The sequence below is a fragment of the Protopterus annectens genome, chromosome 3.part1 (genome assembly GCF_019279795.1).
Source record: "Protopterus annectens isolate FY-2018-M chromosome 3.part1, PAN1.0, whole genome shotgun sequence".
Classification (NCBI taxonomy): Eukaryota; Metazoa; Chordata; order Ceratodontiformes; family Protopteridae; genus Protopterus; species Protopterus annectens.
Window position 1 is genome coordinate 1295730444 of NC_056732.1, and position 19790 is coordinate 1295750233.

Sequence of the window (19790 nt, forward strand, 5' to 3'; positions counted from 1 at the left end):
GTATACAATTGTTGATAGTTTGCTATATTTGTGATAGAACTGTCTCTTTAAATTCATGGGCTACCTAAATTATCTGGTATATATCACTAAGTAAGATGTCTTTTTTATGTCAAGGGTTTCATATGCAAATGCATAACAGTTGCCTGAGCCTTTTTTACAAACCACTTTGTACTTGTGTAAGTAGTGTAATGTGCTGCTACTCCTTAAACCCAATACCCTTCCTGCCTGGGTGATAATTTATTATTTCAGTTACTTTTTACAGCACTTCTCTCTCATTCCCCTTTCAGAGACCTTAACGTAATAATTGTTTTTGTCTCCATCTTTTCATTTAGTGACCACTGTACCTGCGAACGGGTTCTCTCTCAGTCCCCCACTTGCTGAATCCTTGGCCATTGGCTGCATCTGCAGTGGAGAAACCAGCCACAAGGACTCAAGTGCTTTGGAAAGAAGATAAAATAGAGGCAAAAAGGTACTTAAACTGCCACTTTTTGTCTGCTTCAAACCAGGTATCTACCCAGAAAGGACACGGTTAAAATCAGGTCTATAGATTGTTTTTCCCTACTAGATTCTAATAACTCCTAATAATTTGGCTATTTAGACACTTACCTTATAATCTTTAGCCTGGGGGGGGGTGGTTCTATGAACTCAGGTCTATAGATTGTTGTTTGCAGCATTTGCTGCTCAATTTCTCCTGAGTGTGATTTTCTACAAGAACTAACTACTTCGCATTACCTGTAACGACTCCAACCACCCTCCTCCAATATTGTCCCAGCAAAGTTTTTTTAAACCCCTGGAGCCATCTTGGCTTACTCACAGCAGCTGCCAATTCCCTTCAGCTCGTGGTGTATCTCATTGTGCTTGAGCTTTATTTTTTACATTGCAGCTAAGGTCTATATAAACTCAATTGTTACTCTCAGCATGGCTACTGTTGCAGAACTGGTTTCCTATTTATAAAAGTTGTAGACAAAGTGTTACAATGTATCATTTTCCAGTCTGACTTGGTGCTTAGTGCTGCTAGCACCTACAGATGCTATAGTATCAAACTGGGTTGCTACTCCTCATCACTTTTGTTTAGTAAATACCTTTTAGTTAAAATAGATGCTAAGCAGTGTGTCTGTGTGTTCTGTGATTAAGTTTGAAGGAAAGCAATAAGTTGAATACAAAACACCATATTACGGCTAAGTCATGTTTTGTTGCCAAGTCAGAGCGATCCTAAGTTGTTTTAACTGCTGTACCATAAGAAATATTAGAGCAATGTAGATATGTAAATGTCTGTGTTGCGATATTTAAGTACTGTTGTATACAATTGTTGATAGTTTACTACTGCTATATCTGTGATAGAATTGTCTCTTTAAATTCATGGGCTACCTAAATTATCTGGTATATATCACCAAGTAAGGTTTTTTTATGTCAAGGGCTTCATATGCGAATGCATAACAGTTGCCTGAGCCTTTTTTACTAAACACTTTGTACCTGTGTAAATAGTGTAATGTGCTGCTACTCCTTAAACCCAATACCCTTCCTGCCTGGGTGATAATTTATTATTTCAGTTACTTTTTACAGCACTTCTCTCTCATTCCCCTTTCAGTGACCTTAATGTAATAATTGTTTTTGTCTCCATCTTTTCATAGGTTCATAGGTTCATAGGTTCATACTAGGCTATCTGCCCGAGGGCATTTACAAGCCTAGCCCATCGTTTTGTGGCTTACGCCACCCCTTTAGTATGGGGAACTATACCCATTATTTTGCTGTGCCTCTGTCGAGCAGTGACACTGAGGTAATCCCTGGGGTATATCTGCGATCTCCCATCCATTGGTCAAGATTTCTCTTGAACAAGGCCAGCGAGGTGCTCTGCCTCACATGTACCGGGATTTTGTTCCACAGCATAGGGAGTCTTTGGGTGATGAATCTATCCCTCCAGCACGCCCTATTAATAGCCGTGTCGAGGTTTAAGTCTCCGCCCTTGTGGCTCTGATGGATATAGATATTTGTAGGTGTAGCATATTCATCAAATCTGGGTATGACATGACCTTGTATGTTAGGCAATGATCACCTCTGAGCAGCGGTGTTTACTGAATAGAGCTGGAGTTCTTTCAGTCGGCAGCATAGACAGATTTTGAGACCCTTTATCCTTTTGGTGAGGAACTTTGTGGCCTCCAGCTGCTGCAAGTGTCGGGTCAGATACATTCGAATGGGGCATTGTACTCAATCATTGGTCTGATGAGTGATGAGTAAAGGGAGACTATGACCTCCCTTGATCTAGATGAGAATCCCTTCATGATAAGGTGGGCAATGTAGAAGGTCTTCCTGACTACTTTAGCTACATGGGTGTCGAATGACAGACTACTATCAACCTGGGTCCCCAGGTCCCTGATAACTTCTTCTGTGCTCAGTGGATTGCCACCTATTTGGTAGCTAGGTAACCTTGTTTTTCCAAGGGTATGACTATGCATTTTTGGCATTTAACTTTAGGCCGTGGCTCTGGCACCAGTTATCTGTTACTGTGAGACCCTTCTGAAGGATATCTGTGTCAGATGTGTTTTCTACTATGGCGCCAGTTTGCAGTCATCTGCAAACTTTGTCAGCCATAACCCTCCTGTGTTTGCTTGTACTGGAAAAGTAGATGCCAAACAAGAGTGGGCCCAGGACTGAGCCCTGTGGGACACCACTTGTGACAGGCTTTGAGTCTGACATGGCGCCAGCAACTCTGACCCTGTGGTTTCTGTCACCAGCCAGTTTGCAACCCATCTTGTGATGTATGGGTTAACATTTAAGCTGATCAGTTTTTCAATGATCCCGAGTGGGGTATTGTATCGAAGGCCTTAGCCAGATCGAGGTAGGCTGTATGGACTGCCTTCCTCATCAATGGCTTTGGTGACTGTTTCAAAAGTCAACCAAGTTTAAAAGGCATGATCTGCCTTGACAAAGCCAAACTGGGTTGGATCCAAAGTCTGCAAATTCCCTATGTCTTTATTTATGAGGTCCATTATGATCCTCTCCATGGCTTTGCAGATAAGGCTTGTCAAGCTAATGGGCCGTAATTTCCAGGGTCGGTGGAGGCACCGCCTTTGTGAAGTGGGACCACAGTTGCAGCGCCACTCCTGGGTATGATCCAGAGGTAAGACTTTGATTAAACAGCTGTCCTAGCTGTGGGTTTAATTCCTCATTGAGTTCGTGGAGCACACAGCCGGGGACACCATCAGGTCCCATGGATGCTGTGTTTTTTGCTTTGGAGAGAGCCGTTCTCACTTGGGCGCTGGAGATGTTTGGGGGGCTGCAATCGTTTGGTATAGATATCTCCTTTTGGGGAGAAGTTTGCACTGAACCTGTCAGCCAGTATTTTGGCAATGTCTGTAGGATCAGTAATCTTCACATCATTTTGAACTAGTTCTGAGCATATCTGGGAGTTTCCTCCTAGGTTTCTAACATAGCTAAAGAAGGCCTTATGATTGTCTTTGAGTCTTTAGCTATTTTTCTCTCAAATTTGCTTTGGATGATTTTATGAGAGCTCTTAGTTTTTACTTATAGTGATCAAGGGTGTCTTACCTTTTAAGGATTTTGCTCTATCTTGTAGTAGCTTCCTCCTTTGTTGTAGAGTTTGTTTATGGCTGGGGTCCACCAGACTGGACGCTTGCCTTTGGTACAAAGAGTCTTTGTTTTGCTTGGGATTGCCTTATCCATGCAGTCTGCAGGTGCTGGTAGAAGGCATTTGTAAGTGATTCAGCTGCTTGAGTACTGTTTTCCACCGTCGGGGCCTTAAAGGAGACCACACTAGTCTTTAGAAGTGTGAAGTCGGCTTTTGAGAAGTTCTTTACTGTGGTCTTTTTATTTCAGGTGGGGTGGATGAGGACCTCCAGCGAGATTAGTTTGTGATCTGATCTCACCAGTGAGGGTATACTCCGTGTTGAACATTGTGCTCCCATGTTCGCGTGATGATGAGATCAAGTATGTTATCTCCTCTTGTGGGGATGGTGACTAGTTGTTCCATGGCATTTGAGTTTATGAATTCCAGAACTTTTGGGCTAGGGTGTTTGGGCTTGAGTAGTGTTCCCAGTCTATATTAGGGTAATTGAAGTCACCTAGTATGATGGTGTTTGGTGATACATTTATCCCTCTAGTGTTTTCAGGAAGGCCATGTGAGGTTCCTGAGTTTGTGAGGGTGGCCTGTAACATGCTACAATTTGCAGAGCAGTCTTGCTCACGTTAATTGCACCTGGATGGTCTCCGATGCATCATGCTGCCACCAGTCTTGAGGTGTGGGTGTCCTTGATGAATATGGATACCCTCCTCCTTTCTTGGTATTGTCCGGATTTTGGGGCCGAACGCATGATATGAGGTAAAACCTGATAGCTTGGGTGCTCTCAGGAGCCTTGAACCAGGTTTCTGTCACAGCACAGACATCATGTTCTCCATACTGAGAAGGGCCTCGAAAGTGCAGCATTTTGAGATTTAGACTTCTGGCATTGAGCAGCATTACCCTTAGTTTTTTCCTTTTTGTGTTCTAGGGTGGTAGGTTTAGAATTTGAGCCTTGCCTAAAAAGGCACTATGGGGTGGCAAGAGCCTTTGCCAATATCCGGAATCCCAGGGTGACAGGTGCAAGCCGCCCCTTGCGGCAGCGTGGCTTGTCCAGCATGTCATCCCAGGCAGACAGATACTGATCCCTTTGAATGACACCAGTGTTTAAGCCAATTGTTAAAGCTGATCATCTTATCTCTGTATTGTGGCATCATTCTTGGTGAAGGTAGGATACTGCTCAAGGTCAGGGTCATACCTGCCTGGGCTACATAATCAGAGAGCTCCTCAATGTCTCTTTTCATGTAGTCCAAGGAGGTACGCCTCAGGTCGCTTTACACCAGCGTGACAATGACTGAGTCATATTTGTACCTGCTGTTGAGAGACCTGAGTGCTTGGCTATGTGGCGGATTCTAGCCTCGACAGACAGCTTACTGTGACCTTCTCCTTACTCAGTCTGGTGAGCGGACGCCAGTGTGTCTGACTATGGAGTCACCAATGACCAGTGTGTCTGGCATTGTGTCTGGCCTTAAGGGCTGTGACTGTTTGTCACTCTGACTGTGAGGTCTATGTGTTGCAGGTGTTGTGTTCTGAGGTGGTGGTTGTTTGGGTGTCTGCTTTGGTGGCCTCTGCTGTTTTGGTAGATTTTGATCAGAGCCTCCGAGTATGTCTTTGTGTGTTTATGTGTATGATTTGAGGTTGTAATGGTACTATGTGAGACTGGGTCTATAGTGTGTGTGGTAACCTTCTCCTCCTGACTGGTCTTGCCAGTCCTATGTTGAGAGAGCTCAGCCTCCAGTTTGGCCGTGATAGTTGCATCTCTCGCATGTATTTGTGTTTTGTGGGAGGAGGAGAGGGTTGTTCAGGTACATGAGGCAATTGTAACATTGCCTCAATATTCCCAGGTTCCCAGCTGAGCAGGAGAGGACACTAGCAACTGATCCCTCGACATGCTAGAAGGATAGACAAAAACTTTAAAAAGATTCCGGGATGTGGGTGTCCGAGAAATGGGGGTTGCCTTTTGGGGTACTATCTATGACAAGAGTGCCGTATCAAGTTAATAAGTACTGTAGGAGCAAGTGCTAGGTTTAACAGATAGAGAATAGTCTACTTGGAGTCAAGTAGAGATGATCTTTTTAGTTCTAGGATACGCTGATTAGATCAGTAGTATAGTTCGAGGAAGGTAGTTTTAAGGGAAAATTTGAAGAGTGTAATTTAGGTAGCCCTAATAGTTTAAATTCGCTTAACCGGGCGCTGCCCTAGTGTGCAACAGTAGCAGTTCACAAACTCGCTGCTTAAATCGCTAAATCACAAGTAAACGCCGCTTAGCTTTTTATATCAGGGGCTGAAAGAAGCTAGGAACTGGCCCAAAACGACCAATAAACTACAAGTTACTGGCTGAAACCTCACAAAACTGAACCAACAGGCAGCTCAATGCTTCCCACTCCCACTGGTAAGCAAGGGAACCTCCTCTGTTCCAAATTAGGTAAAGATTCAGTAACAGGAACTGCAAACAAAGCCCAGGGATCAGCAAGCTCTGAAACTGAACTATTCTAGCTTAGTAAGGCGGGAAAACAAGAGATATTTTTTTTTTTTTTTTTTTTTCTCAGAAAACAAGCAGAAACAGATACAGTAAACACTTATAAATGCTATAAATCGGCTATCACAGCCTACACAAACAATTTGCAACAGTTACAGATTTTAAAAGTAACAAATTGAGAAACAAGTGCAAAAACAGAATAAATGCAGAAAACAGTAACAATGTATCAGCAAGCAGGCGAAATACAGTTGTTAGATAAATAGAAGTGGAAAGCCACAAAAATTATACTTAAATCAGGTAAAGTCGCTTTTTTAGCTCTCTGAAGCTTGATTACTCTGCTGGCCACCACGAGGATCTGAGCTTAGTAGGTACAAGACAAAAACGCGCTTAGCTTTTTATATCAGGGGCTGAAAGAAGCTAGGAACTGGCCCAAAACGACCAATAAACTACAAGTTACTGGCTGAAACCTCACAAAACTGGCCAACAGGCAGCTCAATGCTTCCCACTCCCACTGGTAAGCAAGGGAACCTCCTCTGTTCCAAATTAGGTAAAGATTCAGTAACAGGAACTGCAAACAAAGCCCAGGGATCAGCAAGCTCTGAAACTGAATTATTCTAGCTTAGTAAGGCGGGAAAACAAGAGATATTTTTTTTTTTTTTTCAGAAAACAAGCAGAAACAGATACAGTAAACACTTATCGGCTATCACAACCTACACAAACAATTTGCAACAGTTACAGATTTTAAAAGTAACAAATTGAGAAACAAGTGCAAAACATAATAAATGCAGAAAACAGTAATAATGTATCAGCAAGCAGGCTTAAATACTGTTGCTAGATAAGTAGAAGTGGAAAGCCACAAAAATTATACTTAAATCAGGTAAAGTCGCGCTTTTAGGTCTCTGAAGCTTAGATTACTCTGCTGTCCACCACGAGCATCTGTGCTGAGTAGGTACAAGCCAAAAACGCTGCGCTTAGCTTTTTATATCAGGGGCTGAAAGAAGCTAGAACTGGCCCAAAACGACCAATAAACTACAAGTTACTGGCTGAAACCTCACAAAACTGGACCAACAGGCAGCTCAATGCTTCCCACTCCCACTGGTAAGCAAGGAACCTCCTCTGTTCCAAATTAGGTAAAGATTCAGTAACAGGAACTGCAAACAAAGCCCAGGATCAGCAAGCTCTGAAACTGGACTATTCTAGCTTAGTAAGGCGGGAAAACAAGAGATATTTTTTTTTTTTTTTTTTTCAGAAAACAAGCAGAAACAGATACAGTAAACACTTATAAATGCTATAAATCGGCTATCACAGTCTACACAAACAATTTGCAACAGTTACAGATTTTAAAAGTAACAAATTGAGAAACAAGTGCAAAACGGAATAAATGCAGGAAAACAGTAACAATGTATCAGCAAGCAGGCAAAATACAGTTGCTAGATAAATAGAAGTGGAAAGCCACAAAAATTATACTTAAATCAGGTAAAGTCGCCTTTTTAGCTCTCTGAAGCTTGGATTACTCTGCTGGCCACCACGAGGATCTGTGCTGAGTAGGTAAGCCAAAAACGCTGCTGCTTAGCTTTTTATATCAGGGGCTGAAAGAAGCTAGAACTGGCCCAAAACGACCAATAAACTACAAGTTACTGGCTGAAACCTCAAAAACTGGACCAACAGGCAGCTCAATGCTTCCCACTCCCACTGGTAAGCAAGGAACCTCCTCTGTTCCAAATTAGGTAAAGATTCAGTAACAGGAACTGCAAACAAAGCCTAGGGATCAGCAAGCTCTGAAACTGATTATTCTAGCTTAGTAAGCCGCGAAAACAAGAGATATTTTTTTTATTTTTTCAGAAAACAAGCAGAAACAGATACAGTAAACACTTATAAATGCTATAAATCGGCTATCACAGCCTACACAAACAATTTGCAACAGTTACAGATTTTAAAAGTAACAAACTGAGAAACAAGTGCAAAACAGAATAAATGCAGAAAAAACAGTAACAATGTATCAGCAAGCGTGCAAAATACAGTTGCTAGATAAATAGAAGTGGAAAGCCACAAAAATTATACTTAAATCAGGAAAAGTCGCTTTTTTAGCTCTCTGAAGCTTCGATTACTCTGCTTGACACCACGGGGATCTGTGCTTAGTAGGTACAAGCCAAAACGCTGCTGCTTTTTATATCAGGGGGCTGAAAGAAGCCAGGAACTGGCCCAAAACGACCAATAAACCACAAGTTACTGGCTGAAACCTCACAAAACTGGACCAACAGGCAGCTCAATGCTTCCCACCCCACTGGTAAGCAAGGGAACCTCCTCTGTTCCAAATTAGGTAAAGATTCAGTAACAGGAACTGCAAACAAAGCCCAGGGATCAGCAAGCTCTGAAACTGGACTATTCTAGCTTAGTAAGGCGGAAAACAAGAGATATTTTTTTTTTTTTTTTTTCAGAAAACAAGCAGAAACAGATACAGTAAACACTTATAAATGCTATAAATCGGCTATCACAGCCTACACAAACAATTTGCAACAGTTACAGATTTTAAAAGTAACAAATTGAGAAACAAGTGCAAAACAGAATAAATGCAGAAACAATGTATCAGCAAGCAGGCGAAATACAGTTGCTAGATAAATAGAAGTGGAAAGCCACAAAATTATACTTAAATCAGGTAAAGTCGCTTTTTAGCCTCTGAAGCTTGATTACTCTGCTGGCCACCACGAGGATCTGTGCTGAGTAGGCATAAGCCAAAAACGCTTAGCTGCTTTTATATCAGGGGCTGAAAGAAGCTAGAACTGGCCCAAAACGCATCAATAAACTACAAGTTACTGGCTGAAACCTCACAAAACTGGACCAACAGGGTAGCTCAATGCTTCCCACCCCACTGGTAAGCAAGGGAACCTTCTCTGTTCCAAATTAGGTAAAGATTCAGTAACAGGAACTGCAAACAAAGCCCAGGATCAGCAAGCCTGAAACTGGACTATTCTAACTTAGTAAGGCGGAAAACAAGAGATATTTTTTTTTTTTTTTTTTCAGAACAACAAGCAGAAAAGCGAAAACAAAATTTTTTCAACCACAAAACAAGAACAGTTTAAATTTTAAAAGTAAAAATTGGAAAAAAAAACAAAAAAAAAAATGGAAAAAAGTAAAAATTTAAAGAAAATTAAAAATTTCAAAAATAAATGGAAACCCCAAAAAATTTTCAAACAGGAAATCGTTTTTTGTTTGAAGTTTGGGAAATTTCCCCAAAAGGAGTGCTTAGGTCAAGCCAAAAAACCCGCTTTTTAACAGGGGCTGGAAATAGGAAAGGGCCCCCAAAAGCCTAAATAAATTAGGCTGAAAACAAAACTGGCCAAAGGACCAATTTCCCCCCCCCACTGGTGAAAACCCCTGCCAAAAGGTAAAGTTCAAAAAAACTGAAAAAACCCCCGGGGCCGTCAAATGGAATTCTACAGAAGGGGGAAAACAAAAGGGTATTTTTTTTTTTTTCAGAAAAAAACGAAAAAAAGAAAATTTTCTAAAACGGGAACAGTACAAAACAATTTAAAGTTTAAATTTTAAAAAAACAAATTAAAACAATGCAAAACAGAATAAAGAAAAAAAGAACAAGTTGAAAAAAAATAATTTCAGAAAAAGAATGGAAAGCCAAAAAAATTTATTTAAAAAGGAAAATGAGCCCAATTATTATTCGGAAGGGTTTGCTTTAAACCAAAAACCCTTGCTTTTAACAGGGGCTGAAAAAAGTAAAGGGCCCCCAAAAGAAAAAAATTTAAAAAGGCTGAAAACAAAACTGGCCAAAGGACCAATTTCCCCCCCCCACTGGTGAAAACCCCCTGCCAAAAGGTAAAGTTCAAAAAAACTGAAAAAACCCCCGGGGCCGTCAAATGGAATTCTACAGAAGGGGGAAAACAAAAGGGTATTTTTTTTTTTTTTTAAAAAAAAAAACAGAAAAGCGAAACAATAAAAATTTTTTCAACCACAAAACAATTTGAACATTAAATTTTAAAAGTAACAAATTAAAACAATGCAAAAAAGTAAATAAAAAAGTAACAATTTAGAACAGGCAAAAACGGAATAAATGAAGGGGAAACCCCAAAAATTATCAAACAGGAAATCGTTTTTAGTTTGAAGTTTGGGAAATTTCCCCAACAGGAGTGCTTTTAAACCCAAAAAAATTTTTCTTTTTAACAGGGGCTGGAAATAGGAAAGGGCCCCCAAAGCCTCTTTAGGCTGAAAACAAAACTGGCCAAAGGACCAATTTCCCCCCCCCACTGGTGAAAACCTCCCTGCCAAAAGGTAAAGTTCAAAAAAACTGAAAAAACCCCCGGGGCCGTCAAATGGAATTCTACAGAAGGGGGGAAAACAAAAGGGTATTTTTTTTTTTTTTTCAGAAAAAAACGAAAAAAAGAAAATTTTTTTCGGACAAGCCAACAAACAATTTAACATTAAATTTTAAAAGTAACAAATTAAAACAATGCAAAAAAGTAAATAAAAAAGTAACAATTTAGAACAGGCAAAACAGGAATAAATGAAGGGGAAACCCCAAAAATTTATTAAACAGGAAATCGTTTTTAGTTTGAAGTTTGGGAAATTTCCCCAAAAGGAGTGCTTAGGTCCCAAAAAAGTTACCCTTTTTTTTTTTAGGGGCTGGAAATAGGAAAGGGCCCAAAAAGTAAATAAAGTTAGGCTGAAAACCCCCAAAAAGGGCCAAAACTCAATCTTCCCCCCCCCCACTGGAACAAGGGAACTCCCTTTTTCCAAAAAAGGTAAAAAAGAACCTGCAAAAAAGAGGGGTCAGAACCGAAAATGGACACAGTTTGAAGGCGGGGAAAAAGAATTTTTTTTTTTTTTCGAAAACAAGAGAAAAATTCCAAAAGCAAAACGGATACAGACACAAAAATTTTCAAAGTTTCAATTTTTAAAAAACAAATTGAAAACAATAAAAAGAAAAATAGAAAAAAGAAAAGATAAAGCAGGAAAACAGTTCAATAAAAAGAAGGGAAAACAAAAAAAATTTTTAAATAGGAAAGCCATTCTAATTGGTTATCGCTACCCGAGGTTGTCTGGGGGCAACCAAAAACCCCTTGCTTTTTAATTTAGGGGGGAAAAAGCAAAAAAAAGCCTAAAACAAAACTGGCAAACCCAAAAACTACCCAAAGGACTTGCCCCCCCCCACTGGAACAAGGGAACCCCCCTTTTTCCAAAAAAGGTAAAAAAGAACCTGCAAAAAAGAGGGGTCAGAACCGAAAATGGACACAGTTTGAAGGCGGGGAAAAAAGAATATTTTTTTTTTTTCGAAAACAAGAGAAAAATTCAAAAAAGCAAAACGGATACAGACACAAAAAATTTAACGTTTCAATTTTTAAAAAACAAATTGAAAACAATAAAAAGAAAAATAGAAAAAAGAAAAGATAAAGCAGGGAAAACAGTTCAATAAAAAGAAGGGAAACCCCAAAAATTTTAATTAAACAAAATTTTTTATCCTTAAGCTTTTACTCTCTGGAACCCGGGGTTTCTGGTGGCAACCAAAAAGGCTTGCTTTTTAATTTAGGGGGGGAAAGAAACTAAAAAGGAAAAGCCAAAAATAAATGGCAAACCCAAAAACTACCCAAAGGACTTGCCCCCCCCCACTGGAACAAGGGAACTCCCTTTTTCCAAAAAAGGTAAAAACAGAACCTGCAAAAAAGAGGGGTCAGAACCGAAAATGGACACAGTTTGAAGGCGGAAAAAAAGAATATTTTTTTTTTTTTCGAAAACAAGAGAAAAATTCAAAAAGCAAAACGGATACAGACACAAAAAATTTAACGTTTCAATTTTTAAAAAACAAATTGAAAACAATAAAAAAGAAAAATAGAAAAAAGAAAAGATAAAGCAAAAACAGTTCAATAAAAAGAAGGGGGCCAAAAAATTTATTTAAAAAGGAAAGCCTTTTTTTCTTAACGGTTATCGCTACCCGAGGCTTGGATATCGCCAAAAAAGGTTGGCTTTTAATTTAGGGGGGAAAAAGCTAGGTCCCAAAAAACCTAAACTAAAACTGGCAAACCCAAAAACTACCCAAACCGCTAACTTTCCCCCCCCCCACGGAAACAAGGGCCTCCCTGTTAAAAGGAAAATTTGTCAAATGAAAAAAGCCCCGGGATCACAAGCCGAAAAGGCTACTGCTTTTAAAGGGGAAAAAAAGAATTTTTTTTTTTTTTTTTTTCCAAAAAAACAGAACAGAAACAATTTTAAACTATAAATGGGTATAAGCCCACACAAAAAAATTTTAAAAACAATTTTAAAAGTAAAAAATTAAAAAAGTCAAAAAGAAAAATGCAAAAACGAAAATGCAGAACAGGGAAATAATTGCAGAAAATAAAGTGGAAAAAAAAAATTTTAATTAAACAAAATTTTTTATCCTTAAGCTTTTACTCTCTGGAACCCGGGGTCTTGCTGGAAAAACCAAAAAATGCTTAGTTTTTTTTCAGGGGGGAAAGGCTAAAAAAAAGCCTAAAACAAAACTGGCAAACCCAAAAACTACCCAAACCGCTAACTTTCCCCCCCCCCACGGAAACAAGGGCCTCCCTGTTAAAAGGAAAATTTGTCAAATGAAAAAAGCCCCGGGATCACAAGCCGAAAAGGCTACTGCTTAGTAAGGAGGGAAAACAAGAGAGATGGTTTCTTTTTTTTTTCAGAAAACAAGCAGAAACAGATACAGTAAACACTTATAAAAGCTATAAATCGGCTATCACAGCCTACACAAACAATTTGCAACAGTTACAGATTTTAAAAGTAACAAATTGAGAAACAAGTGCCAAAACAGAATAAATGCAGAAAAAACGTAACAATGTATCAGCAAAGGGGAAATACAGTTGCTAGATATATAGAAGTGGAAAGCCACAAAATTATACTTAAATCAGGTAAAGTCGCTTTTTTGCTCTCTGAAGCTTGGATTACTCTGCTGGCCACCACGAGGATCTGTGCTGAGTAGGTACAAGCCAAAAAACGCCTTAGTTTTTATATCAGGGGCTGAAAGAAGCTAGGGAAATGGCCCAAAACGACCAAAAATTAAATTTTCCCCCCCCCCCCCCCTCCCCCCCCCCTTTCAAAAATTTTTTTTAAAAAAAAAAAAAGGCGAAAAAAAACCCGGGGGAAAATTAAAAAAACGAAAGGGGGGTTTTTTTTTTTTTTTTTTAAAAAAAAAAACAATAAAAAAATTTTAAAAAACCCAAAATCAAAAAAAAAAAATTTTTTAAAAAAAAAAAAAAAAAAAAAAAAACAAAAAACAGAAAAGAAAAGGGAAAAATTTTAAAAAAAAAAAAAAAAATTTTTCCTTTTTTTTTTTTGGGGTGGGGGGGCCCCCAAAAAAAAAAAAAAAATTTTTATATCAGGGGGCTGAAAGAAGCTAGTAAATGGCCCAAAAAGACCAATAGACTACAAGTTACTGGCTGAAACCTCACAAAACTGGACCAACAGGCAGCTCAATGCTTCCCACTCCCACTGGTAAGCAAGGGAACCTTTCCCCGTTCCAAATTAGGTAAAGATTCAGTAACAGGAACTGCAAACAAAGCCCAGCGATCAGCAAGGTCTGAAACTGGACTATTCTACCTTAGTAAGCGGGGAAAAAAAGAGATATTTTTTTTTTTTTTTTTCCAAAAAAACAGAACAGAAACAATTTTAAACTATAAATGGGTATAAGCCCACACAAAAAAATTTTAAAAACAATTTTAAAAGTAAAAAATTAAAAAAGTAAAAAAGAAAAATGCAAAAAAAAGAAAATGCAGAACAGGTAAATACAGGCAGAAAAAAAAGTGGAAAAAAAAATTTTAATTAAACAAAATTTTTTATCCTTAAGCTTTTACTCTCTGGACCCGGGGGTTTCTGGTGGCAACCAAAAACCAGTTTTTACAGGGGGGGAAAGAAACTAAAAAGGAAAGCCTAAAACAAAACTGGCAAACCCAAAAACTACCCAAACCGCTAACTTTCCCCCCCCCCACGGAAACAAGGGCCTCCCCCGTTAAAAGGAAAATTTGTCAAATGAAAAAAGCCCCGGGATCACAAGCCGAAAAGGCTACTGCTTTAAGGGGAAAAAAAAAAAATTTTTTTTTTTTTTTTTAGAAAACAAGCAGAAACAGATACAGTAAACACTTATAAATGCTATAAATCGGCTATCACAGCCTACACAAACAATTTGCAACAGTTACAGATTTTAAAAGTAACAAATTGAGAAACAAGTGCAAAAACAGAATAAATGCAGAATAAAACAAGTACAAACAGGGAAAAACATTCTGTAAATAAAGGGAAACCCAAAAAATTTTACTTAATTCAGGTAGAGTCGGTTTTATAGCGCTCTGAAGCTTGGGTTACTCTGCTGGCCACCACGAGGAGCTGTGCTGAGTAGGAAACCAAAACCCCTTTGGTTTTTTTATCAGGGGCTGAAAGAAGCTAGGAACTGGCACAACCCCACCAATAAACTACAAGTTACTGGCTGAAACCTCACAAAACTGGACCAACAGGCAGCTCAATGCTTCCCACTCCCACTGGTAAGCAAGGGAACCCCCTCTGTTCCAAATTAGGTAAAGATTCAGTAACAGGAACTGCAAACAAAGCCCAGGGATCAGCAAGCTCTGAAACTGGACTATTCTAGCTTTATAAGGCGGGAAAACAAGAGATATTTTTTTTTTTTTTTTCAGAAAACAAGCAGAAACAGATACAGTAAACACTTATAAATGCTATAAATCGGCTATCACAGCCTACACAAACAATTTGCAACAGTTACAGATTTTAAAAGTAACAAATTGAGAAACAAGTGCCAAAACAGAATAAATGCAGAAAAACAGTAACAATGTATCAGCAAGCAGGCGAAATACAGTTGCTAGATAAATAGAAGTGGAAAGCCACAAAATTATACTTAAATCAGGTAAAGTCGCTTTTTTAGCTCTCTGAAGCTTGGATTACTCTGCTGGCCACCACGAGGATCTGTGCTGAGTAGGTACAAGCCAAAAAACGCGCGTTTAGCGTTTTTTATATCAGGGGGCTGAAAGAAGCTAGGAACTGGCCCAAAACGACCAATAAACTACAAGTTACTGGCTGAAACCTCACAAAACTGGACCAACAGGCAGCTCAATGCTTCCCACTCCCACTGGTAAGCAAGGGAACCTCCTCTGTTCCAAATTAGGTAAAGATTCAGTAACAGGAACTGCAAACAAAGCCCAGGGATCAGCAAGCTCTGAAACTGGACTATTCTAGCTTAGTAAGGCGGGGAAAAAAAAAGAATTTTTTTTTTTTTTTTTTTAAAAAAAAAAAAAAACATAAAATTTAAAAAAATCACAAAAAAAAACCCAAAAATTAAATTTTTTAAAAAAAAAAAGCAAAAAAAAAAAAAAAAAAACATTGAAGCAAAAAAAATTTTTTTGAAAAAAAAAAAAAAAATTTAAAAAGGGTTGCTTTTTTCCCCGAATTTTTCCCGGGGGGGTTTAAAAAACCAAAAAATTTCTTTTTTTTGGGGGTAAAAAGGGAAACCCCAAAAAACCAATAAAACCCTCAAAACCCCCAAAAACCCAAAGGGCCCCCCCCCCCAGGGCGGGCCCCTTGTTAAATTGGGAAAAAAAAAACCCCAAAAAAAAAAAATAAAGGCCCCGGGTTTTTTAAGGGGAAAAAAAATTTTTTTTTTTTTTTTTCAGAAAACAACAGAAACAATAATAAAACCTTTTAAATGCTATAAAAGGCTACACACCCCACAAACAATTTAAAGTTACAATTTTAAAAGTCAAAAGAAAAATGCAAAACAGAAAAATAAAAAAAAAACAAGATCAGAAAAATAAGTTGAGAAAAAAATAAACCCCAAAAAAAATTTTTTCTAAAGGGTTTTTACTCTCTGAACGGATTTCTGTGGCCACCAAGGACTTGCGGTTACAAGCCCAAAAAGCTGAGGAAAAGGGGTAAAAACAGAAATGGCCCAAAAAACCCCAAAAACTACAAACGGGTAAACCTCCAAAACTGGACCCAAAGGACTCTGTTCCCATAGGTAAAAGGGGGCCCCCTGCCCAAAAAAAGCAGAAAAGGAACTCAAACGCCCCCTCAGCAAGCCGAAACGGGTATTTTTTCGGGGAAAAAAAGAGAATTTTTTTTTTTTTGAAAAAAAAAAACAAACGTAAACACTTTTAAAACATAAAAGGTACAATAAAAACAATTTTAAAAACAATTTTTTTAAAAAAAAATTTAGAAAAAGTAAAAAAGAAAAAAGCAGAAAACAGTCAATTATAGAAGGGAAAACATTTAATAAATAGGTAAAGCCCTTATCTTAAACGGTAAAACGCTTTTACCCGAAGCTTGGATTTTTCGGGCCCCCAAAGAGGTTTCGGTGGAAAGCCAAAACCCCTTTTTTTTTTTCAGGGGGGAAAGGCTAAAACCCCCAAAAAGACCAAAAAACCAAATTATGGGTCCTCCAAAAATGGACCCAAAGGACTCTGTTCCCATAGGTAAAAGGGGGCCCCCTGCCCAAAAGGTAAAGTTTGAACGGAACTGCAAAAAAACCCCGGGGAACAAGGAAATTTTTTTAGAACGGGGAAAAAAAGAAATTTTTTTTTTTTCAAAAACGCAAAACAGTACAAAACATTTAAAAGTAAAATTATACATAAAAACAATTTTCAAAACAGATTTTTAAAAAAAAAAAAGAAAAAAGTCAAAAACAGTAAATGCAGAAAAAATAAAAGTTGAAGCCAAAAATTTAATAAATAGGTAAAGCCCTTATCTTAAACGGTAAAACGCTTTTACCCGAAGCTTGGATTTTTCGGGCCCCCAAAGAGGTCTTTAGGGAAAGCCAAAAACGCCCCGGGTTTTTTTTTTCAGGGGGGAAAGGCTAAACTCCCAAAACGACCAAAAAACCAAATTATGGGTCCTCCAAAAATGGACCCAAAGGACTCTGTTCCCATAGGTAAAAGGGGGCCCCCTGCCCAAAAGGTAAAGTTTGAACGGAACTGCAAAAAAACCCGGGGAACAAGTTAAATTTTCTAGAAAGGGGGGAAAAAAAAATTTTTTTTTTTAAAAACGCAAAACAGTACAAAACATTTAAAAGTAAAATTATACATAAATACAATTTTCAAAGTTTAAAAAAAAGTAACAAATTAGAAACAAAGGGAAAACAGAATAAATGAGAAAAAAAAAAAATTATCCAAACAGGAAATCGTTTAGTTGAAGTGGAAAACTTTCTTAAAAAGGAAAGTGCTTTTTAGTTCCAAGCAACCTGCTAACAGGCTGGGAGTAGGACGCCAAAAAAGCCCTTTTTTTTTAGGGGGTGAAAAACTAAACTGGCCCCAAAAGACCAATCTCAATTACTGGTAAAACCTGGCCAAAAGTAAGTTCCCCCTACGGAAGCAAAACCCCCGTTTCCCAAAAAAATAAAAATTTAGTAAAGGCGAAACAAAAAGGGGTAAATTTTTTCAGAAAGGGGGAAAAAAAGAATTTTTTTTTTTTTTTAAAAACGCAAAACAGTACAAAACATTATAAAGTTAAAGGTACAATAAAAACAATTTTCAACAGTTTAAAAAAAAGTAACAAATTAGAAACAAATAAAACAGAATAAATGAGAAAAAAAAAAAATTATAAACAGGAAATCGTTTAGTTGAAGTGGAAAGCCACAAAAAATTTCTTAAAAAAGGTAAAGCCACCTTAAACTTTTATCGGGAACAGGGGTTTTTTAAAAGCCAAAAACCCCACTTTTTTTTTGGGGGTGAAAAACAAACTGGCCCCAAAAGACCAATAAAATAAAATTTTGGGAAAACCCCCAAAATGGAAACAGGACCAATGCCCCACCCCCCGGTAAACAAGGGAACCCCCCTTTCCAAATTAGGGAAAAACGAACAGGAATCCCCCGGGGAACAAGCCGAAACGGACTACACTTATAAGGGGAAAACGGTATTTTTTTTTTTTAAAAAAAAAGGAAAAAGTACAGAAAAATTTAAAGTAAAATGGACAAGCCAACAAAAATTTTCAACAGTTACAATTTTAAAAGAAAAATTGAGAAAAAGTGAAAACAAATAAAACAAAAACAGTAAAATGTTAAAACCGAAAACTTGGATAAAAAAAAATGGAAAACCCCAAAATTTCTTAAAAAAGGTAAATCGTTTTTGTTCTAACTTGGTTACTTGCTCCCCCTCTGGCATAAATTTTTTTTTCCCCCCCCCCCCTTTTCCCCCCCTTTTTTTTCCCCCCCCCCCCAAACCCAAATTTCCAAAACCAAAAATTCCCCAAACCCCCCTTCCCAAACAAAACCCACCAAAAACCCCCCCCAAAACCCCCCCCCACTTTCCCCCAAAAAACCCCCCCTTTTTCCTTAAAAAATTTACAATTAAAAAAAAAAGCCCCAAACCCCCAAAAACCCCAAAAAAAAAAAAAAAAAAAAAATTTTTTTTTAAAAAAAAACCAACCCAAAAAAACCCCCAACAATAAACCCCAAAAAACCCCAAAAAAACCCAAAAACCCCCCCCCAATTCCCCCAAAAAAAAATCTTTTAAAAAAAAACCCAAAAACAAAAAAAGCAAATAACAAAAATTTTTTTAACAACGGCAAAACAATAAAATAAAAAAAACCCCCCAAAAAAAAAATTAAAAAAGGGGGGGTTCTTTTTTCCCCCCCAACCCCCTTTTTTCCCCCAAAAAATTTTATGGACCAAAAACCCCCAAAAACCCCTTTTTTTCAGGGCAAAAACCCCAAAAAAACCCCAAAAATTTAAAATTCTTTTTAAAAACCCTTCCACAAAAAAAATTTTTTTCTCCCCCCTTACCCAACCCGGGCCCCTTTTCCAAAAAAAAAACCCCCTAAAAATTTTTTAAAAAAAACCCCCCCCCCCCAAATTATCCCCAACTTTTTTCAAAACCCAAAATTTTTTTTCCCAAAAAAAAAGGGGAAAAAACCCAAAAACCTTTTAAAAAAAAAAGGCACCCCAAAAAAACCAAAATTTGCCATTTAAATTTTAAAAAAAACAAATAAGAAACCAAAACCCCCGAAAAAGCCAAAACAATAAAAAAGGGGAAATCCCAAAAAACGTCTTTAAAAATTAATAAACCAAAAATTAAAAAAAAAATCCCCTTTTAAACCAACTTTTTTCTACCCAAACCCTTCTAAAAAAGCAAAAAAACCCCCAAAATTTTTTTCCCCCCAAAAAAAAAAACTGCCCAAAACACAATAACTTCAAAAAACCCCCTCAAAAATCCCCCCCCCCCCAAACCCCCCCTTTTTTTCCCCAACCCCCTCCCCCTTTAAAAAAATTTAAAAAAAACCCCCAAACCCCAGGGAAAACCCCCAAACAATTGTTTCAAAAAAAAATTTTTTTTTTTTTCCCAAAAAAACAAAACCCCAAAATTTACATTTTCCCCAAAACCTTCACACCTCCCCAACCCTTTTCCCCCACCCCTTTAAGTAAAAATGGAAAACAAGGAAAAAAAAACAAAATTTTTTAAAAAAGGGAAATTTTCCCTAAAATTTTTCCCCCCAAAATTCTTAACAAAAGGCCCCTTTTTTCTCTCACCTTACCCTCCAAAACCCGGGGTCTTTTCCCAATTTCCCAACCTTTTTAACCCCCAAAATTTTAAAATCCAAAACACCAAAAACATTTTCTGAAAAAAACTCCCCCCCACCAAATTCTTTGGGGAAACAAAACCCCCTTTTTCCCTTTTAAAAAAACAAACCCCAAAAAGGGATTTAAAAAAAAATTTTTCCCCTTTCCCCACTAAACAAACAAAAATTTTTTTTTCCCCAAAAAAGCGGAAAAAC